The following is a 19,394-nucleotide window of genomic DNA, read 5'->3' on the forward strand; positions in this document are numbered from 1 at the left end:
CACTTCAGCAGATGCTATAAGGGGTTTCAAGTTTTATATTAGTATTTTATGGAAAGATTGAGTAATACAGGCCTGATTTTTCTCTCAGATTTGGAGATGAATAAGAAGGACAAAGAAGATTTCCTTTTCTAGCACAAGACACAAATGTAGTCACTAGTTTCTGACAGCAATCTGAGGAATTCTATCTCCTTGCTCTTTTCTTGATGGCAAGAGACTTTATGAGGTTTTTGATATAAACCTTAGAATCACTTTAACCATTAATTTTCCTCAAATTCTTCCTTGTTCTAAATTTTATTTTTCCCACCTTGAGTGTTTGGTCCCTGAACAGACATATAGAAAGAACAGCTCAAGGAAAAGAGTGTCCTGAATATATGCTTTGGGTAAGAGAGTTATGGGAGCAAATCCAAACCCCTTCTAAAGGGTAATAAGAAAAATAATTGTAGACAAAACCAAAAGCAAATATGAACAAAGTGGCAGCAGGCTCTACTGGTTGACCACTTTCTCTGTGTCAGCCATAGGGTGAGAAGTACACATTATGTTCTCATTTACGCTTCAACTCATGCCTGTGAGAGAAGTTTCATAAGTGCATCATGTCGATTCAGCTCCAAAATTGCTTTGGTCCCAATTTGTATGTCTGTTACAGCCCACATGCTTCATCTCTTTGCTTTGTCCCCCAACTCTACAAACTGCCTCTTCATGAACTTGTTGGAATTTAAACACTTTGGAAAGCAGGGTCTTACCTTATCTCCTTCTGATCCTTAATTCTAGGGGTGGGATTCCAATTTAGGATTGTTACTGCATAGTAGAAAAGTTTTCAAGTTTTTATTTCACTCTGTATGGTTTAGACCTGGATTCTATTTTGCACTGATAAAGAACAACAGGTGAAGTGAACACCAAGTTATTGGTTCAAAAACAAAGTTTCTTAAGTGAAATTTAAGTGGAATTTTTGCCCAATTAAATAAACTTAAATAAAAACTTACAAGGACCATAGAATATTAAAATGAACTCAAAAACTTATAGATTAAGAGGAAAAATTTATTTTTGGAAAGGGTAAAAATTTTTCTTTAGTGACATTTCATCAATGTTATCATGTGAATTCTGAGAATGGTTAAGACTTTGTGGTGGTTAATTTTATATGTTAACTTGTCTGGGCTATGATGCCCAGATATTTGGCCAAATATGATTCTGGGTGTGCCTGTGCTGGTGCCATGGGGTGAGATTTACTATTGAATCGGGGACTTTTAGTTCAATAGATGGCACTCTGTAGTGGAGCCAGACCTCAGCTTGTCAACAGAATGCAACTGGCCTGAATGCAACAAAAAGTCCCCCTCTCCCAGGCAAGAGGGACCTCTCCAGTGAGCCACCTTCGGATTTCCTCTACAACATTGATTCTTGGTGGTTCCTGAGCACACCGCCTTTGGACTCAGACTAGAACACTTTCCTGTATCTCTAGCTCCTCCCAGCCAGCCCTCCCCAATCCTGGGGGCCAATGGCTGACAGGAAAGTCCAGGGAAGAAGCAGAGGCCCCTGGGGGTGGGGCGTGAGGGGTGACTGTGCCACTGGCTGCCAGTCCCTGGTCAAAGACCATGACAGGCCTCTGCTTTTACAGGCAGAAGAAGGCGGTTGGTGTTGGCGGAGCCCCGCGATTCTCGGAATTCTGAGACTTTCTGGAGTCATAATGGACCCCAGCAACGCTTGAGGCTGTTCTGAGGAGAGAAGTGGATGGTGCTGGACGCGGTTTTCGGAGCTGGTCCGCTGGCTCCCTAATGTGGTGGCGATGTCGTCCTGGTTTGGAGGCCTGGGCTCAGGCTTGGGCAACTTCTTGGGGCAGGTGGGAAGCAGCTTGCCTTCTCTCACCGACCATGTATCCAGGTTCACCAGGGGAATGCTTCTGGATGACATAGGAGACAGAGCAGCAGGTTTACCTGATTGTGGGAGAAAGGAAATGGAAGCTAGTAATTCTCCACTAAGATCGGAGAGTGAAAGTCCTCAAAAGTATTGTACTGATCTGGAGGAAAAACATGAAGCATCAGAGCTGCAAATAAATCCTCAGTGTCCAAGGTATGGAAATCAACTGCAACAGAAGGAGGTAGAGATCAGCCATCTGAAAGGTAGACAGATGGCACTGCAAGATCAAGTGTTCAACCTCCAGGCAGCTGCTCAATGGGTAGGTTCAGGAGCTTGTGGTGTACCAACAACCACTGCACTGGCTCCATTGGGTTCCCAGATCAGTAGTGATTTTTCAGCCTTTTCTGATGATGATGACATGGACTATAGTGACCTAATTTTGTCCCACCAAGAAATAAACACATTGTCAGTTGAAGTTTCGAGACTTGAATCTAAAGTTGGCCATTCGAGGCATATTGCTGAGGCTCAGGGAACACAGAATTCTGACCCCAGTGAAATCTCCAAACTGCAAAATACTATCAAGACTCTTGAACGAAACCCAAGTCCAGACCTAGATGATCATCAGCCTGAAGTGTCAGTTTTGGAGCAGAGTGCTACTGTGGCAGAAAAGGGAACAATCCTTCCACAAAATTCTTCATCAATGGAAGAAGTGTTGAGGCTACAACGAGCCCTGTCTGATGCTGAAAAGGAAATAATGAGACTACATGATTTAAACCAGGATCAGAGTCTTGCTGAAGACAACCTGAAACTTAAAATGCATGTGGAAGCTTTAGAAAAAGAGAAGTCATCATTGAGTCAAGAAAAGGAGGAACTTCAGATAACACTGTCAAAACTGAGCTGTGACTCTCAAGTCGTTGAAAACACAGCTTCAACAGACATGAATGTGAATGTCCAATTACATGACTTAAAACTTCACTTGAAGGCAAAGGAGGAAGAACTGAATCAGAGTATCCATGAAAAGAAAATGCTGATAGCTGAGTTAGAAGAACTGGACCATCAGAATCAGGAAGCTACAAAGCACATGATTTTGATAAAAGATGAGCTATCAAAACAAGGAAAAGAAGGAGACCTTGTCATCCAGAAATTGAAACAAGATCTAGATGATGAAAAAAAGAGAGTTCATCAACTTGAGGATGATAAAATGAACCTATCCCAAGAGTTGCATGTGCAGAAGGAGAAGTTAACTCAGAATGCACAGAGCCTCAGGGATTTGCATTTAACCAAGCAGAAGCTTGAAGATCAAGTAGAAGATTTAGTAGATCAGCTAAATAAGTCACAACAAAGTAGCTTAAACATCCAGCAGGAAAACCTTCAGCTTAAGGAACACATTAGAAAAACTGAAGGTGAGCTGTCTGGATGTCAGAGTAAGTTCCAAAGTTCTCTGAATGAAGACTCTAACAGTAATGTGAAGGATGACTTGCTTCAAGAACAGGAAGCTGAAGTGAGCAACTTAAGGCAAAATCTTTCAGAAGTAGAAGAGCTCAATGAAAATTCAAAGAAAGTTCCTGTTGATCTCAAAAAGGAGAATGAAATGTTGATTTTACCATGTAAAGATGTAAGACGTAAGTTGGAAGCATCCATTGCTGCTAACAATCAAGTGTCTCAAGAAAAAGACACTGTCAAGGAGACTCTAATAAGAGACAAAGAAGAGATAGAAGCGGAACTGCACCAGGCAGAAAAAAGACTGTGGGAAGAAGCAAAGAACGACAGGCAGACTATTCAGGAACTCTCCAGTGCATCTCATTTGAATACCTCTGCCTTACAGCTGAAACCTGATTGTGTAGCTCCACTCAAGCAAGAGAAGGACTTTGAAAGAGCAGGACTCAAAAAGAATATTGAACCAATGACTACTGATCCAAAAGAAACTGAGGAAATTTTGGAACCTCATGTGGAAGAACAGAAGCAATTGATACAACTTATAAAGGAGAAAGAAGTTTTTATTGAAAAACTCGAAGAAAAATGTTCAAAACTACAAAAGGATTTAGATGAGTGTTCTCAGGCCTTAAGAGAAAATGAAACTTTAAGGCAAACCATAGAAGAAAAGGACAGAAGTCTTGGCTCCATGACAGCAGAAAACAACCATCTGCAAAAAGAACTGGAGAGCCTTAAGGAACAGCAGAATCGAGCTGTCCCTGTGGCTGAGCCTAAAACCCTTGATGGTATCCCAGAAGTAGAATCGGAGGTATCTCAACTGAAAATAGTCAAAAATCATCTGGAAAATGAAATTAAACACCATCAAAAGATAATCACAAATCAAAACAAGCGTAAAACGCGACTCCTTCAGTCTTTACAGGAGCAGAAGAAGGAAATGGATGACCTTAAACACCAATATGAGCAGCTGAATGCTGCGCATATCCAGTTACTTTTAGAAAAAGATGAGGAAATTAAGAACTTGCAGAAAACGATTGAACAAATACAATCCCAGGTGCCTGGAGAAAGACTCGATGCTCAAACAGAGAATTCTGATATTTTTCAAGAAACAAATGTAAAAAGCCTCAATAGAGAAAGTGGAAGTGAACAGTGTGACCTATGGAAGGAAAAGGAGTTGTTGAAGCAAACAGTAATAGACCTAAAGGGGAGAATATTGATTTTCGAAGTGGACTTTTCTAAATTAAAAGGGGAAAATGAAAAATTGAGAGTAGCATCCAAAGAAAAGGAAAGGGAGTATCAAGAACTACAAGAGACAAGCTCGAAGTTCTCTGTGAGGCTGGGAGAAAAAGAACTGGAGTGTGAGTCAATGAAGGAGAAAGCTCTTGCTTTTGAGCAACTGCTACAAGAAAAAAGTCAGCTTTCCAATGCAGTTGCAAAAATGCAGGAGAAGACAGTTATATTTCAGCAAGAACGAGACCAAGTCATCGTAGCACTCAAACAAGTACAGATGGAAAACAGTACTCTCAGGCAGGAGGTTCAAGAGTTCCGTGACAAAGAACTACGCTTGAACCGGGAGCTAGAAAGGCTACGCAGCCATCTCTTGGAATCAGAAGAGTCTTACACGCAGGACATTTTGGCTGCAGAAGACCAAGAGATGAAACTGAGAAAGGAAGTCATGCTTTTGGAGGAGAAGCTAGTGTCATCTTCTAAGGCAAGTCATCAAGCCAGCCTCCAGATAGAGTCACTGCAAGAACAGTTGAGGTTGGTCTCTCAACAGAGGGATGAGAATGCATTGCAGCTTTCGATCTCCCAGGCACGAGTAAGGCAGTATGCCCTGTCATCAACTAACCTTCAAAGAGTTCTAGAACACTTCCAAGAAGAAGAGAAAGCAATGCATTCTGCTGAATTAGCAAAAGAAAAACAGTCGATAGCAGAATGGAAGAACAAGGCAGAAAAACTAGAAGGACAAGTATCATCATTGCAGGAACGTTTGGAGGAAACAAATGCTATGTTGCATTCTGCTTCCAGACTTACAGAAGAGTTGGATCGGAAGGAACAACAGATCCAAGAACTTAAAAGACAAAACGAGCTCGGAAAAGAAATGTTGGACAAGGCACAAAAGAAACTGTCGACTTTGACAAACAGCCCAGAAGGAAAAGTGGACAAAGTCCTCATGAGAAATCTTTTTATAGGCCATTTCCGTACACCCAAAGGTAAACGCCGAGAAGCCTTACAGTTAATGGGAAGCATCCTGGACATTCCAAAGCAGGAAATGGAGCAGTTGTTGAGTGAAGATTCTGGTGGTGTTACTAAGTGGATGGCTAGTTGGCTTGGCGGGGCATCGAAAAGTGTCCCCAACATACCTATGACACCAAATCAACAACCTGGGCTTCATAGTTCTTTTTCAGAACTCTTTGTCAAATTTCTGGAAATGGAATCTCATCCCTCTGTTCCACCACCCAAACTCTCTGCTCATGCCATGGACTGTCCAGACTCACCAGGAAGGAGAGAGCAAGGTGGCAATGTGCCAGGAAGTGTTAAAGAGGCAGCCAAATTCAGAGGTGGTCGAAGCACCAACGGGAATCCATTCTTGGTTCCCCGTTCGGCAGCTGTGCCTCTTAGTAACCTAGCTGGAGTTGGTCTTGGTGGACCTGGGCATCCTCTTTTTAAACCCATCGCAGATTTCATGCCCACCTTTACACCATTGCCAGTGTCCCCGGACAACAGCGCCACAGTTGTACTAGAGCACCTTCTAAAGCAAAGTCAATCTCATCCAGAGATGATTTAACACTCTAAAGAAGACTTTATAAACACTTTGTGCTTTTTTTACAGAGTGGCCTTTGGGAAAACTCATGTATTTGTAGACAAAAAGAGAAAGGAAAAACACTGGTATATATAGGTATATAGCTAATAGGTATTTTTATTGTTGTTGTGTGTTTTTTTGTTATAACAGTTTTTAAAAATTTGTTTTGTTTGCTGTAGCAGTTTTTCTTTATAAAATTTTGTTCCACTGTAGCAGCTAATCATCACCAGGCTTCAATTCTGATGTACTTTTGAGAGCAACTGTACAGAGTAGCTTTAGTGAACCATTAGCTCCAACCTCTTTTTTTAATGATTATATTTGATAAATTTAATGGCATTAAATAAAAATGATGCATTTAATTAACAAGGAAGAAGAAAGATCCAACCCTTAAGAAAAGGATATATATCTCCGATTTAGAGTATATGAAAACCAAATATGATATTGCAAAACGTTGTGAATTTTTAGTTGATCAAAGAAAACCTTGTACAACAAGTAAAAGAAAATTAGAACGGGGAGAGCCTGAACATGAAGTTTCTTGGATAAATTCTAAGATTCTTTGAATCCAAATACTATGACCCCTAACCATGTTACTTAATACCATTTCTATAGAAAACTCACTTCACATTAATTCAGTTTTCTAGATGTTAAATATGTCCAGAAGGAAGAGTATTTTCATGATTCAACCCCAAAGTGGAATCACACGATCCATTGCCAATGGAAAAGTTAGTAAGTATGTATCATTAAATACCTGGACTGTTTATTTACATACTTTTGGGGCTCCAAAATAATGCTTATAAAGACATTTGATCAAAAACATTTGGGGAGAGAAAGAAGATAACATAAATTTTTGAAAGATGAAAGGCTTTAAAAAACGAGTAGTTGCAACCTTTTTGTAAATTAAGGTAAAAGATGAATCAAAAGTTTCTAGCTTAAGTAGGTGAAATCAGAGTAGAGAAGAAGCAGATTGCATAGCACATACCTCTCTGACACCTGTAGTTTCTAAAACCATGAAGAACACTTTTATTAAAATTCACTTAAATAAAATTTAATAAATTTTTAATATAAATCATACTATAATTTAATATAAATTAATCTAATTTAAATTTATTTTATTAATTAATATTGTTTAAATTTATTAATAGTATTGTTTGATTTAAATTTATTTTATTGATATTGTTTATTAATTTATATTAATTACAGTATGATTTTATTTAAAAATTTATTAAATTTTATTTAAATTATTGCATGTTAATAAAGTCAATTTAAATAAGATTTAATATAGATTAAATTATTTAATGTTAATTATATAATTTAATATAAATTTTAATAAAATGAATTTTAATAAAAATGCTCTTAGTGGTTTTAGAAATTACAGGTGTCAGAGAAGTATTAGCTCCCTTTTTCTCCTCTCTGATTTTACCTAACTTAAGCTAGAAACTTTTGATTTATCTTTTATCTTAATTTACAAAAATAAATAAGGGATGACAAAACACCCAGTAGCTATATCCATCAGCTTTTCCTTTCTTTTTTCTTTATTTCACCTTAACATTTACATTATTTTACCAAAATCAAGATGCCATCAGTTGTTAGGCAGGAACAAAATCACCAAGACAACAACTGTAAGAGGCATCCCAATCTCAGATTGGCTAAGTATTAAAAACCTAGAAATGTCTGAGAACGGATGAGCTCTGATAGTAGAGTTTCCAAACTATGGAAAGTTTCCAAATGCTATGGAAAATGATGACGTTTCTCTTTTTGTGTTTTTAAGTTGAGAGCCTTGGAAGTACTACGGTCCTTTATCAGAAATTATATGTGCTTATTAAAGTCTTTAGATTTCTTATTTTTCCTGGATTATAGAAAAGGGGACTCACAATTCCTTGAGATCTATTAGCATTTTAGTGACAGGAAATAATTCAATGAGGCATAGTTGTTTATTTGCATTCAATGACTATCAACTTTTATCTACTTTGGGAAGGGTCACAAACCACAGACCTTCTGCCTTCTGCTTTATTTCAAAGCTTCCAGCATCAGTTGCAAGAATTCTAAGAAACTCTGGGAATACTCTATGGTGCAAAATGCACACTTACTTTTTTTTTTTTTTAAAGCATCCCTAAGACATGAGTCCTTAGGTGAATTTCTTGTTCTAAGTAAATTGACTGACTCATTATTAAGTAATTACTTTTTTATGCCAAAATGAATAATGAAAGCACATGCTTCCAATCAGAGCAAGGAAGAAACAAGAAGGTATGATGTGTGGTAAAAATGCATGAACATGCAAATATAATCCAGCCTTATTAAGTCCAAATTTTTTTGTCTCTTTTTTTATTTATTTTTTGAGGTTTCATTCTTGCCTGATATGCATGGAATAACTTTGGGGGGGAATATAATCAGAAATTCAGCACTAAAATCTGCCTTCCTGCAATATCACATGGCTTACTCCTAAGAAGAATGGTGCAATATCAAAGTCTATATTTTGCTTCAAGTTGCCAAATTGCTTGGAATCTTCTTCCAATACGACTCCTATGGTTGGGAAAAGCAGAGTTCAGATTTGTCATGAGAGATTTTTATATGTTCTGCTCACCCCATTGTGTCTAGGTGAGCCTTTGTGTTTCAATGCTGGGAAAAACACTTCTTTTATTTCAGAATTGAAGAGCTCTTGGAAATAGTGACCTTACTGCAACTTGAGAAAAATATGTTATACAGGTATTCAGAAAATTGCAAAGATTAATATAGATTTAGGATTTTTTTAAGACAAGGGGCTTAAGGGAGGAACCACCAAGATAGCCTTAGAAGATTTCATACTCCCTGCATTCTTATAAAAAGCTTGTATGTTGTAAACAAGATAAAACCAAACAGAAAAGTTCCTAAGGAAATATTGTGCTTTCAGTTTCCTTGTCTCATAAATTTATTAAAGTTTTATTAAAGACTCTGAATTTGCTAGCCTTTTTATTAAATATTTGATATATGCTATTAATGTCTGTCACTGGATTTTATTTGGTCTGACATTAAAATCTGTATACTCTTTATAAGCACAGATGAAATATTATTTGAGATAATTTATCACAAACCTTTAGGAATTTATGGACATGGAGAGAGTATCGAATGATATCAAAAGTGGAGTTTTCTTAGTTTTCATTAGGATGATTTACTCAGAGTAAGGAATACTAGACTGATCAGAAGGGGCTGGAGCAGCTTTGCTGGTTAGCTTGTCCATTTGAAAAACTTTTATTGAGGACAGGCGAAATAGACCTAGTCCCAAATCCATGGAACTGATCAAACTCTGCAACAGTTAACCAGAGTAGCTTCCTCTTCTATGCCCCCAAGTTTTGAGCAATGCTCTGTAGATGATACCTTGAATGATCCTTGGCATTGAAGAACTGTCATCTAACAAACAATTTATTTCCTTTTTTCTTGTCCTTCTCAGGGATCCTAATAAGTGATTTCCAGAGGTGAGGAGAGGAGGGGTAAGGGAAGGTATTGGGCAATCTAATTGACCCAAATTAGGTTATGTGAATGCACCAATGTGTAACAATGAAGACCACTATTATGTGCAATTATAATGCAGGAAAAAATGATCTTATAAAAAGAAGAATATGATTTCTATAACTTCAAAATAATCTGAAGCCTCAGGAAAAGCATTTTAAAAATAGTTTGAGCTTACTTATAAGACTTTTTATCTGTTCATCAAGGCTTTGTTTTATGAGTACATGTATTTCTTTTAAAAAAAATTGTAAACCCAGCAGGGTGTGGTGACACATGCCTTTAATTGCAGCAGTGTGAGGCCATCCTCATCAATTTAGAGAGACCCTTTCACAAAATAAAATCAATAGAACTGGGGATGTGGCTCAGTGGTTAAGCATCTCTGGGTTTAATTCCCATACCAAAACAACCAAAAAATCATGTAACTTTTTTTGTTTTTAACCTAAGCAATTGAGATTGATCACAAAGTCATTACTTCAAGTCACCAGTGGCACAAATTCATAGTGACTTTGAACTTGAGTTCTAAATAGGAATGAATCATGCCCAAATTGACTGTCCTAACAAAGAATGTGTGGACTTTCATCTGTGTATGTGCATAGATTTATGTATCTTCAGGTCTATAAGGAATTCCAGTAACCTAATGAGTCAGTTTTTGGACTAAAAAAAAAAAAAAGAAACACTTCTAACTCCATATTCAACCTATGATGTTTTCCTAGAGATGCTGAGACTGTGTAATCTTCTTTATAATGACTTTGAAAAAAAAAAAAAACAATGACGAATCTGAAGGGAGTTAAATTAGGGAACTGGTTGGAAATAGTGCTGTATCCTTCCTATCCTGGTAGAGCAAGAGAAAGAGGTCCAACCTAAGTTGGATTCAGGCCTAGGAATCCCTTTGATTTACTTCACTGGCAGCCATGCTGAGAGTTTCCGAGTCCAGTCGTCCAGTCTTTCATTTCTATACAGAACAATATCCGATCAAGATGAATAAGCAAATGAGGGTATGGAATCCTCCAGTGCCCATCCACCAGAGGGTGTGTGTGGGAGGGACACACATTGAAACTGAGGGACGGCTTCATTGAATTCTTGGGTCCATCTGTGTTGACAAACCTTGTGGGCTTCAGGAAAGACAATGATAAGAGTTGACAACTGAAAAAATAATCATGTGACTTTAACTAATGGGTCTCAAGGACCAATTGGTAAGCTTTATGGCACTTTCACAGTCACTAGTCAAATGTGGACTCATTCTATCTCACTGTTGGAGCCCTGGGGAACTCGCCAGACAACAATATTTGAACATATATACACCACTGACATTTTAAGATAGCCTAGAAAATGCCAAAGCAACAGGACTTCAAACCAATATTTCTATTTCACAGTGCCAATCTCCACTGCTGTTAGCTAGGGCTGGTTATATAAAGACGTGAGCTTATAGTCTTTGATGGTAATGAGTGTATGGGTATGAGGATTAGAGTAGTGGTGGTGGAGAGATGTGGAAGTCCATTCAGTAGGTTAATGACTTTTGGAATTTTGAGTGATTATACGTAATTTACCTGTCAGTTTCAATTAACCATTAAGAAAGGGATGATATTCTCCTTCCCAGTGAAAGGAAATCTGGGTCACTAAGTTAAGAAATACATTTTCTATTTTATGTAAGGCTTAGGGCTAAACGCAGTTATTATTTACTATACAAGAGAGGGGCAGTGCTGAGCACAGGGAGCATATGAGGCTGTAGGTGGCAGTTACAGTGAGCTAGGCTGAGCCACACTAAGGAAGCCTAAACCCCAGTAGTCTTTGACCTATGACCACAGCTCACCTTGGCTACAAGTAGAGTATTGTCACGTGGCAACACATTTCTTCTCCTTTCATTTTTCTGGATTAGTGCTTCTAAAGGAATTTGATAGTTTGGGTACAGAATTAATAGCAACTTCATCTTGAATACCCACCATACCGGCTACTTCATCCTCAGGATTATGGACTCTGGAGCTTTGTTCTCATGGAGGTTATTAAGGGGCACATGATATCATGAAAAGACTGAGAAACAGCTCCAAGAACAATACAGCACTTTAAGCTCCATGTAAAGTATATAATAGACTTGAAGCTGGAAAGAAAAGTATTTTTTGAAATCGTTTTGCTAAAATGTATACTTCTGGACATAAGAATAGCCAAGAAATAAAGAAGATAAATGGTGACTGCATATGTTACTCATTTACCTTGAATTTGATGAACATAGTTTACATAGTGAACATTTATAGATATGTCAGATTCTTGTTGGATACAAGGCTATGGCAGTGTTCTGTCTCTGATTTGCATAGAGTTTTCTTGATTTTTTTTTGGTAGGGGGTGTAATTGGGGATTGAACTCAGGGGCACTTGACTACTGAGCCCATCCCCAGCTCTATTTTATATTTTTATTTAGAGACAGGTCTCACTGAGTTATTCAGCACCTTTCTTTTGCTGAGGCTGCCTCCTGCCTCAGCTTCCCAAGCCTCTGGGATAACAGGTCTGTGCCACCACTTCTGGCTGCAGGGAGTTTTAATCAGGATTTTTTTTCATTTTATTTACTTATCCAATAATAGATTTTCTCATGTTGAAATATGCTTTTTATGTTTTTAAATGAACCTAACTTGTTCAAAATTAATAAATCTTTAATATACCATTTATTTTAAATTTTAAAAATTTGGTTTGAATTTTTACATTTATATTCATAGGTGATAAAGATTTTTTTAAAAAATAAATGCCTATAGTACTTTCCTGAAACAAATTGGGAGATTTTTATCTGTTTATATCTGTTATTGATGCTTTTGTTATTTTACCCTTAAATTAATTTTGTTTCCCACTATTGATTGAAATTCTTTTCTTTGCCTCTGGATGGAAAATATGGCATCCCCATGACTACATTTTCTTTTTTTTCCAACTTTATTTTTCATTTAAAAAAAACAAAATAAGATGCTCCAAATTTTTAAAGTAAATAATCTTTCAAAGAACTCAGGTCAAGGAAGAAAACATTTCCAGATTTCCAACTCTCTCCTAATCCTCAGCCTTCTTTCTCTATGCCTAACCTCTCTACTGACTTTTATGACTATTAATTTTAAGATTTTTAATTTATATTTTGCCATTTATGAAAGATTTTCTCAGCAACAAATTATGCCTGATTTTGAAAATAATAGAAATAAGAACATAAGAACATACTATGCCAATTATGGGACTCATTTGTGTTGTATACATGTGTAATTTATTCATTTTTATCACTGTATAAAATTTGATTGTATGAATATATTTGCTTTTATAGACATTCTTCTCTTGATATATATTTAAGTTAATTTCATTTCTGGGATATGATAGTTCAGAGTTATTTTCTGTTCTGAGCTATTGAAAATAACACTTGCATAATATCTTTCATATACATATATACAGATTAGCATTCGCGCGCACACACATGCACACGCACACAATGGTTCCTCTAAGGCATACACATATATACCCTACAAGTTGAAGCAACTGGTTTGGAGAATATGCAAACTTTCCATCTTACTAGTTAATGCCAAAATGTTTTTTAAAGCTACAATATCAATTTGTATTCCCATTAGCAGATATATTTCCTTTATAAACATCCTTGCTAAAATTCAAGTTTTTGAGAATTTCTTTTTTGCTAATCTTGTAGGTTTGTAATAGTATATGATATCAATTTTCTTTATATGATTATTAGTATTATGGACACCTTTTTGTATGTTTTTAAAAATCTATCTCTTGAAGGGATAGAATTTGTACATTCATTAGTTTTCCATCCCTATAATAAAAAAGAAGTCACATAAAACTGGAAATATGACATTTGGTTTCAAAAACTGGCACTGACTTTTCTCAAATGAAACCACCTTTTGTTTTCTATGAGGTTATTAGGGTAAAATTATGCTGAGAGAGAAAAAAGAAGCACAAAAAGAGAACATTCTGTATTCATATCATTTACATGATACTTTAAAAGACCTCAATTTATAAGATGTCTGACCTTGGACCAATCATGTTAATTCACTAAGCCTACTTACTTTCTCCTAAAATGGAAATAATGCCCACTTCAGTGATTATTTTGAGAAGATGTATAATGTAAATAATAGCCTGAAACACAAAACCTGATCCATATTAGAAGCTGAATAAATGTCCCGTATCTCTTTTGTTCTTCTTTTAATCTTATTTATTTATTTATTTATTTTGCTTTACATGACAATTGCCACATATCATTGTCTGATATCAGACATCTGTGTAGCTAATATTGTTAACTATCTGCATGATACAGACCTCAAACAGACTTCATTTCACTATCCTGTTGTTTTTTATGGATTTTTTTTTTAAAAAGTAAGTTGATTTTGTACTTGGAAACATCTTTGAAAATAGCATGATGCAGTACTCTTTTTTTTTTTAAGAGAAAGTGAGAGAGAATTTTTTAATATTCATCTTTGTTGGTATGTGGTGCTGAGGATCGAACCTGGGCCGCACACATGCCAGGTGAGCCCGCTACCGCTTGAGCCACATCCCCAGCCCCATGATGTAGTACTCTTAATGTGTTTTTAGAAATATAAATCACATTGATCATATAAACTCCTGACTTTTGAATAATTTGTTTGCATTGTGGTTCCTTGTGATTATACAAAAAAAAAAAAAAAGGCTGAACATGTCATTCAGCTACCCTCCACCATAATTATATAAAAATCCCCATCAACTTTCCATTTTTCCTGATTTTCACAGGCTGTCTACTGGGGTTTAAGAATATCCCTAGCTCATGCCTATCCCAATTAAACACACATCTACTCATATCATCAAGAGAGCTTAGATGGTTAGAGGAAAAAAAAAAAAAAACGAATAAATCCAAAAGCTGGAGTTAGAATTTCTTTAGTCTCTATTTCTTACATATGAGTCACAAGCAAAAGCTGATTTGGAAATTTATACTGCATAAGGTGAAAATATCTCTGGGGAAAAAGAAGTATCAAACCATATGAAAGAACATCTGAAAACCTGTCTTAATTTAAAAAGTTAGGGAACATTTTAAAAGTTAAATGACACTTATAATTATTAGGTTTTAGTTGTTTGATCAAATACAGAAATTTGACTGTTTGTTAAGTTGTGAATATACAGGGCTTATTTTAAATTTCTAGCTTTTAGAAGATCATTTTCACCATATCGTAAACAAGAACTCTAAAGAAATCTGGTTGTGTCAGCATTACTAATGGAAAACGAAAATTAGAGTTTCTACCTACAAAGGAAAAAGTGTTCTGATAAAAAAAAAAAAAAAAAACAACACCCCAGAACAGTCCCTAGAACTGATTTTTAATTATCTCAGATTCTTCTGCTATTTTCTGAAGTAATGCTGACTCAGACACCCTGTCCCTCTCCCTCAATGCCCTTCCTGATCTTCTCTATCTTACTGTCTCCAACTTCAGACACTTCTCAGTCCTCAGACCTCTGTTTCTTCATTTTATGTACTTCTATTTATACGTTTCTGTCTTCCCCTCATGCTTTTGTACTACGAATTCACAAAAACATATCTGGCAAGGCAGGACTCTTTTTGGAAGTGTGAAAGAATAAGATAACCTCATCATCAAAAAATCAAATATGTAGATAGAGTAGAAGAGCCAGTTATTTTCTACTGACTAGTTCTCAATAGAAATTAAACCACTTCAGATTTAATATTCATGAGATTTGTTTCTCATAAAAATGGGTTTCATGGTCTAGAAGTGATCAGAAGGAGATAAGTGAAGTCATTCTTCTGTGAGACTTAGAGCTCATTGGTTGAATAGAAAGGCTAGCCCATCAAGGAAGTCAAACTCTATTATGGACAAGATTAAGGCATTAGGTAAGATATGATACTAGGTGCTATGTTGAGGATAAGAAGAGAGGTATGGATTTAAAATAATGTGGCAGAATTTCCAGGTGATTCATCAAATGGTCATAAAGGTACCACATAAAGGAAATCAGTGAATAATCTAAGTCATGATGTGTTTGTAATTATTTGGGGGAAGGCATAAAACACTACTTCAAATCTAGGTTCTAGACTATACAGACTAATAACACATATAATTGGTTCCCATAGGTCCAAATATAATATATATAACATTAAAGGTAATCAGTGATATATGCAATGTCCTTACCAGAATATTAAAATATAAAGAATAAATTAAATATTCCATACATTATCCGTTGACATTAATACTGATTATAATCATTTAATTATTGTGCAGTTAACCAATTTATGTATGCTATAGTTGCTACTGAAGAAGAATTGAGGAGGCAAAATTGACTAATTTGAGCAAGAAAAAATTAAAATAAAATAAATTAATATAGCTGAATAAGTAAATGACTATAATAAGCCAAACATGAAAAAGCAATAGAACCTCTGAGATTATAATTATAGGAGAAAACAACAGTGTGAGGAATGAGAAATGATCACATTTGAGCTTAAAACTATCTGTACACCTAGAGCAAGTTCTTGCTTGTGAACATTGGAGGAGGTTTATTTTCCAAATGGAATTTGGATATTGTTGGTTTAAAAAATAACAAAATAAGAAAACAAAACCTATTACCTAAATTAGGAAAAATAAAAGTATTAACAAATTTTAAAGGATAGAGAAAACAGATGCAATCATTAGAGTTGGACAGATTAGCTATGAATGAGTTAATGGGGTCTTAATGCAATAATATGCCATAGATTTTCCACCTATTGGAAAATCAACAGTTTACCAAATAAAATGAGAGACATTTAGAAATAATCTTTCAAAATTGCCTTGGAAATGTTTTAAAAGAGAGAACTTTGGCTGATTAATTCAAAGGTATATATATTTCTCTGTGTAGCCAGCCTGGAAGGTATTTATTTCTTTCGTTGGGTTACAGCTCGTATGGTAGTGTCTACGAAGTGATTCTCATACTTCAGCATTCATCAGAATCCCCCAGAGGGCTGGATCCTGAGCCTTGCTACCTGAGTTCTCAACGAAGGGAAAACTGGAAATATGCTTGTGCTGTAATGTCATTTTCCTACTCTATATGGGAGACAGGTGGACTTGAAGGACTTTTTTTATTGTTCATTTTGTCTCCCAATTTGAGCAAAGAGAAATAAGTTGATGTCAGTCGAAACATGTGTAGCTTGTCAAATGATTGTTTAATAATTTGCTTGTCCATGAAAGAAAACAATCTGGGGGAGAGAATTTTTCTGTACAATAAGCAAACATGATTATTAGTTTTTTCATTCTATTTTTGTGGTTTCATTATTTATATTTTGATTTTTCCCCAGAGATCTGAAAGACAGCTGAGGAGTTAAGGCAATACAAATGTCTCTTTGCAACACAAAACATTTACTATTCTTAACAAAGGGCAAGAGTTATATTGAAGACTGATAATGGGACACAAAGACGTGCAGTTATTGGTTCAGACATACTGGTCCTAACAAAATGGATGCCTATTACACAGAACAATTTTGGACATTCCACTCACCATTTTCTCTTTGTGTCAATCTATTTCAGCTAAATTGAGCTCATATTATCAACATTCACTACACATGGATGAGAGAAATTTCTTTGGTCGTGTTGAAGCCAAAGGGGAGCAAAGATAGCACAACTGCCCATTTCCCTATGCCAATCTCTATTCCCCTTTCCCTGTCCCATTCTTCCCAGGAAAAGATTTTGCCTGGACCACAGACTTTCTCTCAAAATGAGTATGTTTGGGGACAGATCAGCTATTAATGACCAGAGCTTGGATTATGAAACTGCTGTTTCAGAGAATCTCACAGAGATCGAATTAGGTCTTATTTCAGTCTGTTTTTTCTTTGCTGTAAGAACTGGCAAGGACAACATAGAAAAGAACAAGTTGATTTTTGCTCATGGTTTCAGAGGTTCAGTTCATGATCAGCCAACTCCATAGCTCTGGGCCCAAATGAGGCAGAACATCATGATGAAAGGGCTTGGAGGAGGAAAGCAATGCTGAACATGGAAACAGGAAGCAGAGAGAGACCTGCTCAACAGGGAGAAATATAATGCTCAAAGGCACACTGCTAGTGACCTACTTCCTCCAGCCACACCCTACATCTCTATAGTTACCACCCAGTTAATCCATTGGTGGGTTAAACCACTGATTAAATTACATCTTTCATAATCTAATCTTTTTATCTCTGAACATTCTTGCATTGTCTCACACATGAGCAGGAAGACACCTCATATCTAAACCATAATATATCTCAAAGAAGAATCTACCTCATCAATATCCCCAGCCTTCCTTGATAGGCTAGCCTTTCTATCCAACCAATGAGCTCTAAGTCTCACAGAAGAATGACTTCACTTATCTCCTTCTGATCACTTCTAGACCATGAAACCCATTTTTATGAGAAACAAATCTCATGGATATTAAATCTGAAGTGGTTTAATTTCTCTTGAGAACTAGTCAGTAGAAAATAACTGGCTCTTCTACTTTATCTGCATATTTGATTTTTTGGATTCTACTCACCTTATTCCTTTTAAAGGAAAATTCACTCAATATCTACTTGGCATTTGCAAACAACATGGATGAACCTGAACAATATTATGGTAGGAAATGGACCAGTTACAAAAAGAGGAATCTGCATGATTTCACTTATGTGAGGGATCTAAAATAGCCAAACTAAAAACAAGCAAACAGTAGAATGGTGGTTGTCAGTGGATAGAGAAAGAGGAAATGAAGAGGAATTGCTTAGTAAGACAGAAAGTTTTACTTATGCACGATGAAGAAAGTCCATAGATCTGCTGTACAATATTGTACCTATCATTAACATTACAGAATTGTGCATTTAAATTTTTGCTGAGGGTTGATTTCCTGTTAAGTATTCTTATCAAAACACATACAAAGGTGCACACGGAAAACTTTTGTAAGTGATGGATATGTTTATCACTTGATCCTTGCTATGGTACTGTGGGTATATGCATACATTCCAATTTTATCAGATTGAATGTATGAAATGTGAAGAATTTTTTATGTAAAAATTGCTATATAAATTGTTACTGCTTTCTACTAGCAATTTATATTTTAAGGCAATATAATATAGAATCTACTATGTGTTATCATTTAACTTTTGAAACAACTTCAAAAGGCAGATCTAATAATTTCTTGTCATATCAAGCAAATTACTTGAAGCCAAGAGAGGTTAAACAATTTTCCTCAGGTGTGAGCATGTGCATGCACACACACTGTTTTGATGTAGAATAAACACTTACTCACTGCACCATACTGCTACTATTGCCTGTACATACATTTTCCTACACCATGCTTAAAGTTGCATTGTAAATAACCTCACTAAGATATTGATCCCTCAACTTGCAATTTATTACTTAAATATATCTATACTCCAAACACTTTACATTTTAAGTGAAATAAATGATATCTGACAAAATATTTTAAGCCAAGGATGTGTTGGGAAATAAAGAGGAAGCCCAATAAAAATCATAGAAATTACTTAGTAGCACAATAAAAAATAATCAAACATAAAAAATGGAAAACTTATAAGTCAAGACAAGGAAGAATTTCATGAGTCATCTTATGACTCACTCTCAAATCTGCTAAAAATATATATACATATGTATACACACATATGCATATGCACATGAGATTTCATTTGGAGAAGAGAAATTTTTAAATCTTGATAAAAAAATATTCAAATATACAGCAAAACAGTGAGGAGGGGAATAATAAGGGTAGATACTGGGAAATCAATTGGAGCAAACTACACTTCATTCATTTATAATATGTCAAGATAAAACTTCAGACCAATATCCCTGATGAACATAAATGCAAAAATTCTGAATAAAATACTGGCAAATTGCATCCAA

General features: G+C 35.9%; 1 pseudogene; it reads left to right on the top strand.

Annotated features, from left to right (window-relative positions):
- Positions 1-1,777: 1,777 nt before the first annotated feature.
- On the top strand, positions 1,778-6,067 carry LOC144253291 (thyroid receptor-interacting protein 11 pseudogene; annotated as a pseudogene).
- Positions 6,068-19,394: the final 13,327 nt, after the last annotated feature.

Source organism: Urocitellus parryii, chromosome 1, assembly GCF_045843805.1.
Source record: "Urocitellus parryii isolate mUroPar1 chromosome 1, mUroPar1.hap1, whole genome shotgun sequence".
Classification (NCBI taxonomy): Eukaryota; Metazoa; Chordata; class Mammalia; order Rodentia; family Sciuridae; genus Urocitellus; species Urocitellus parryii.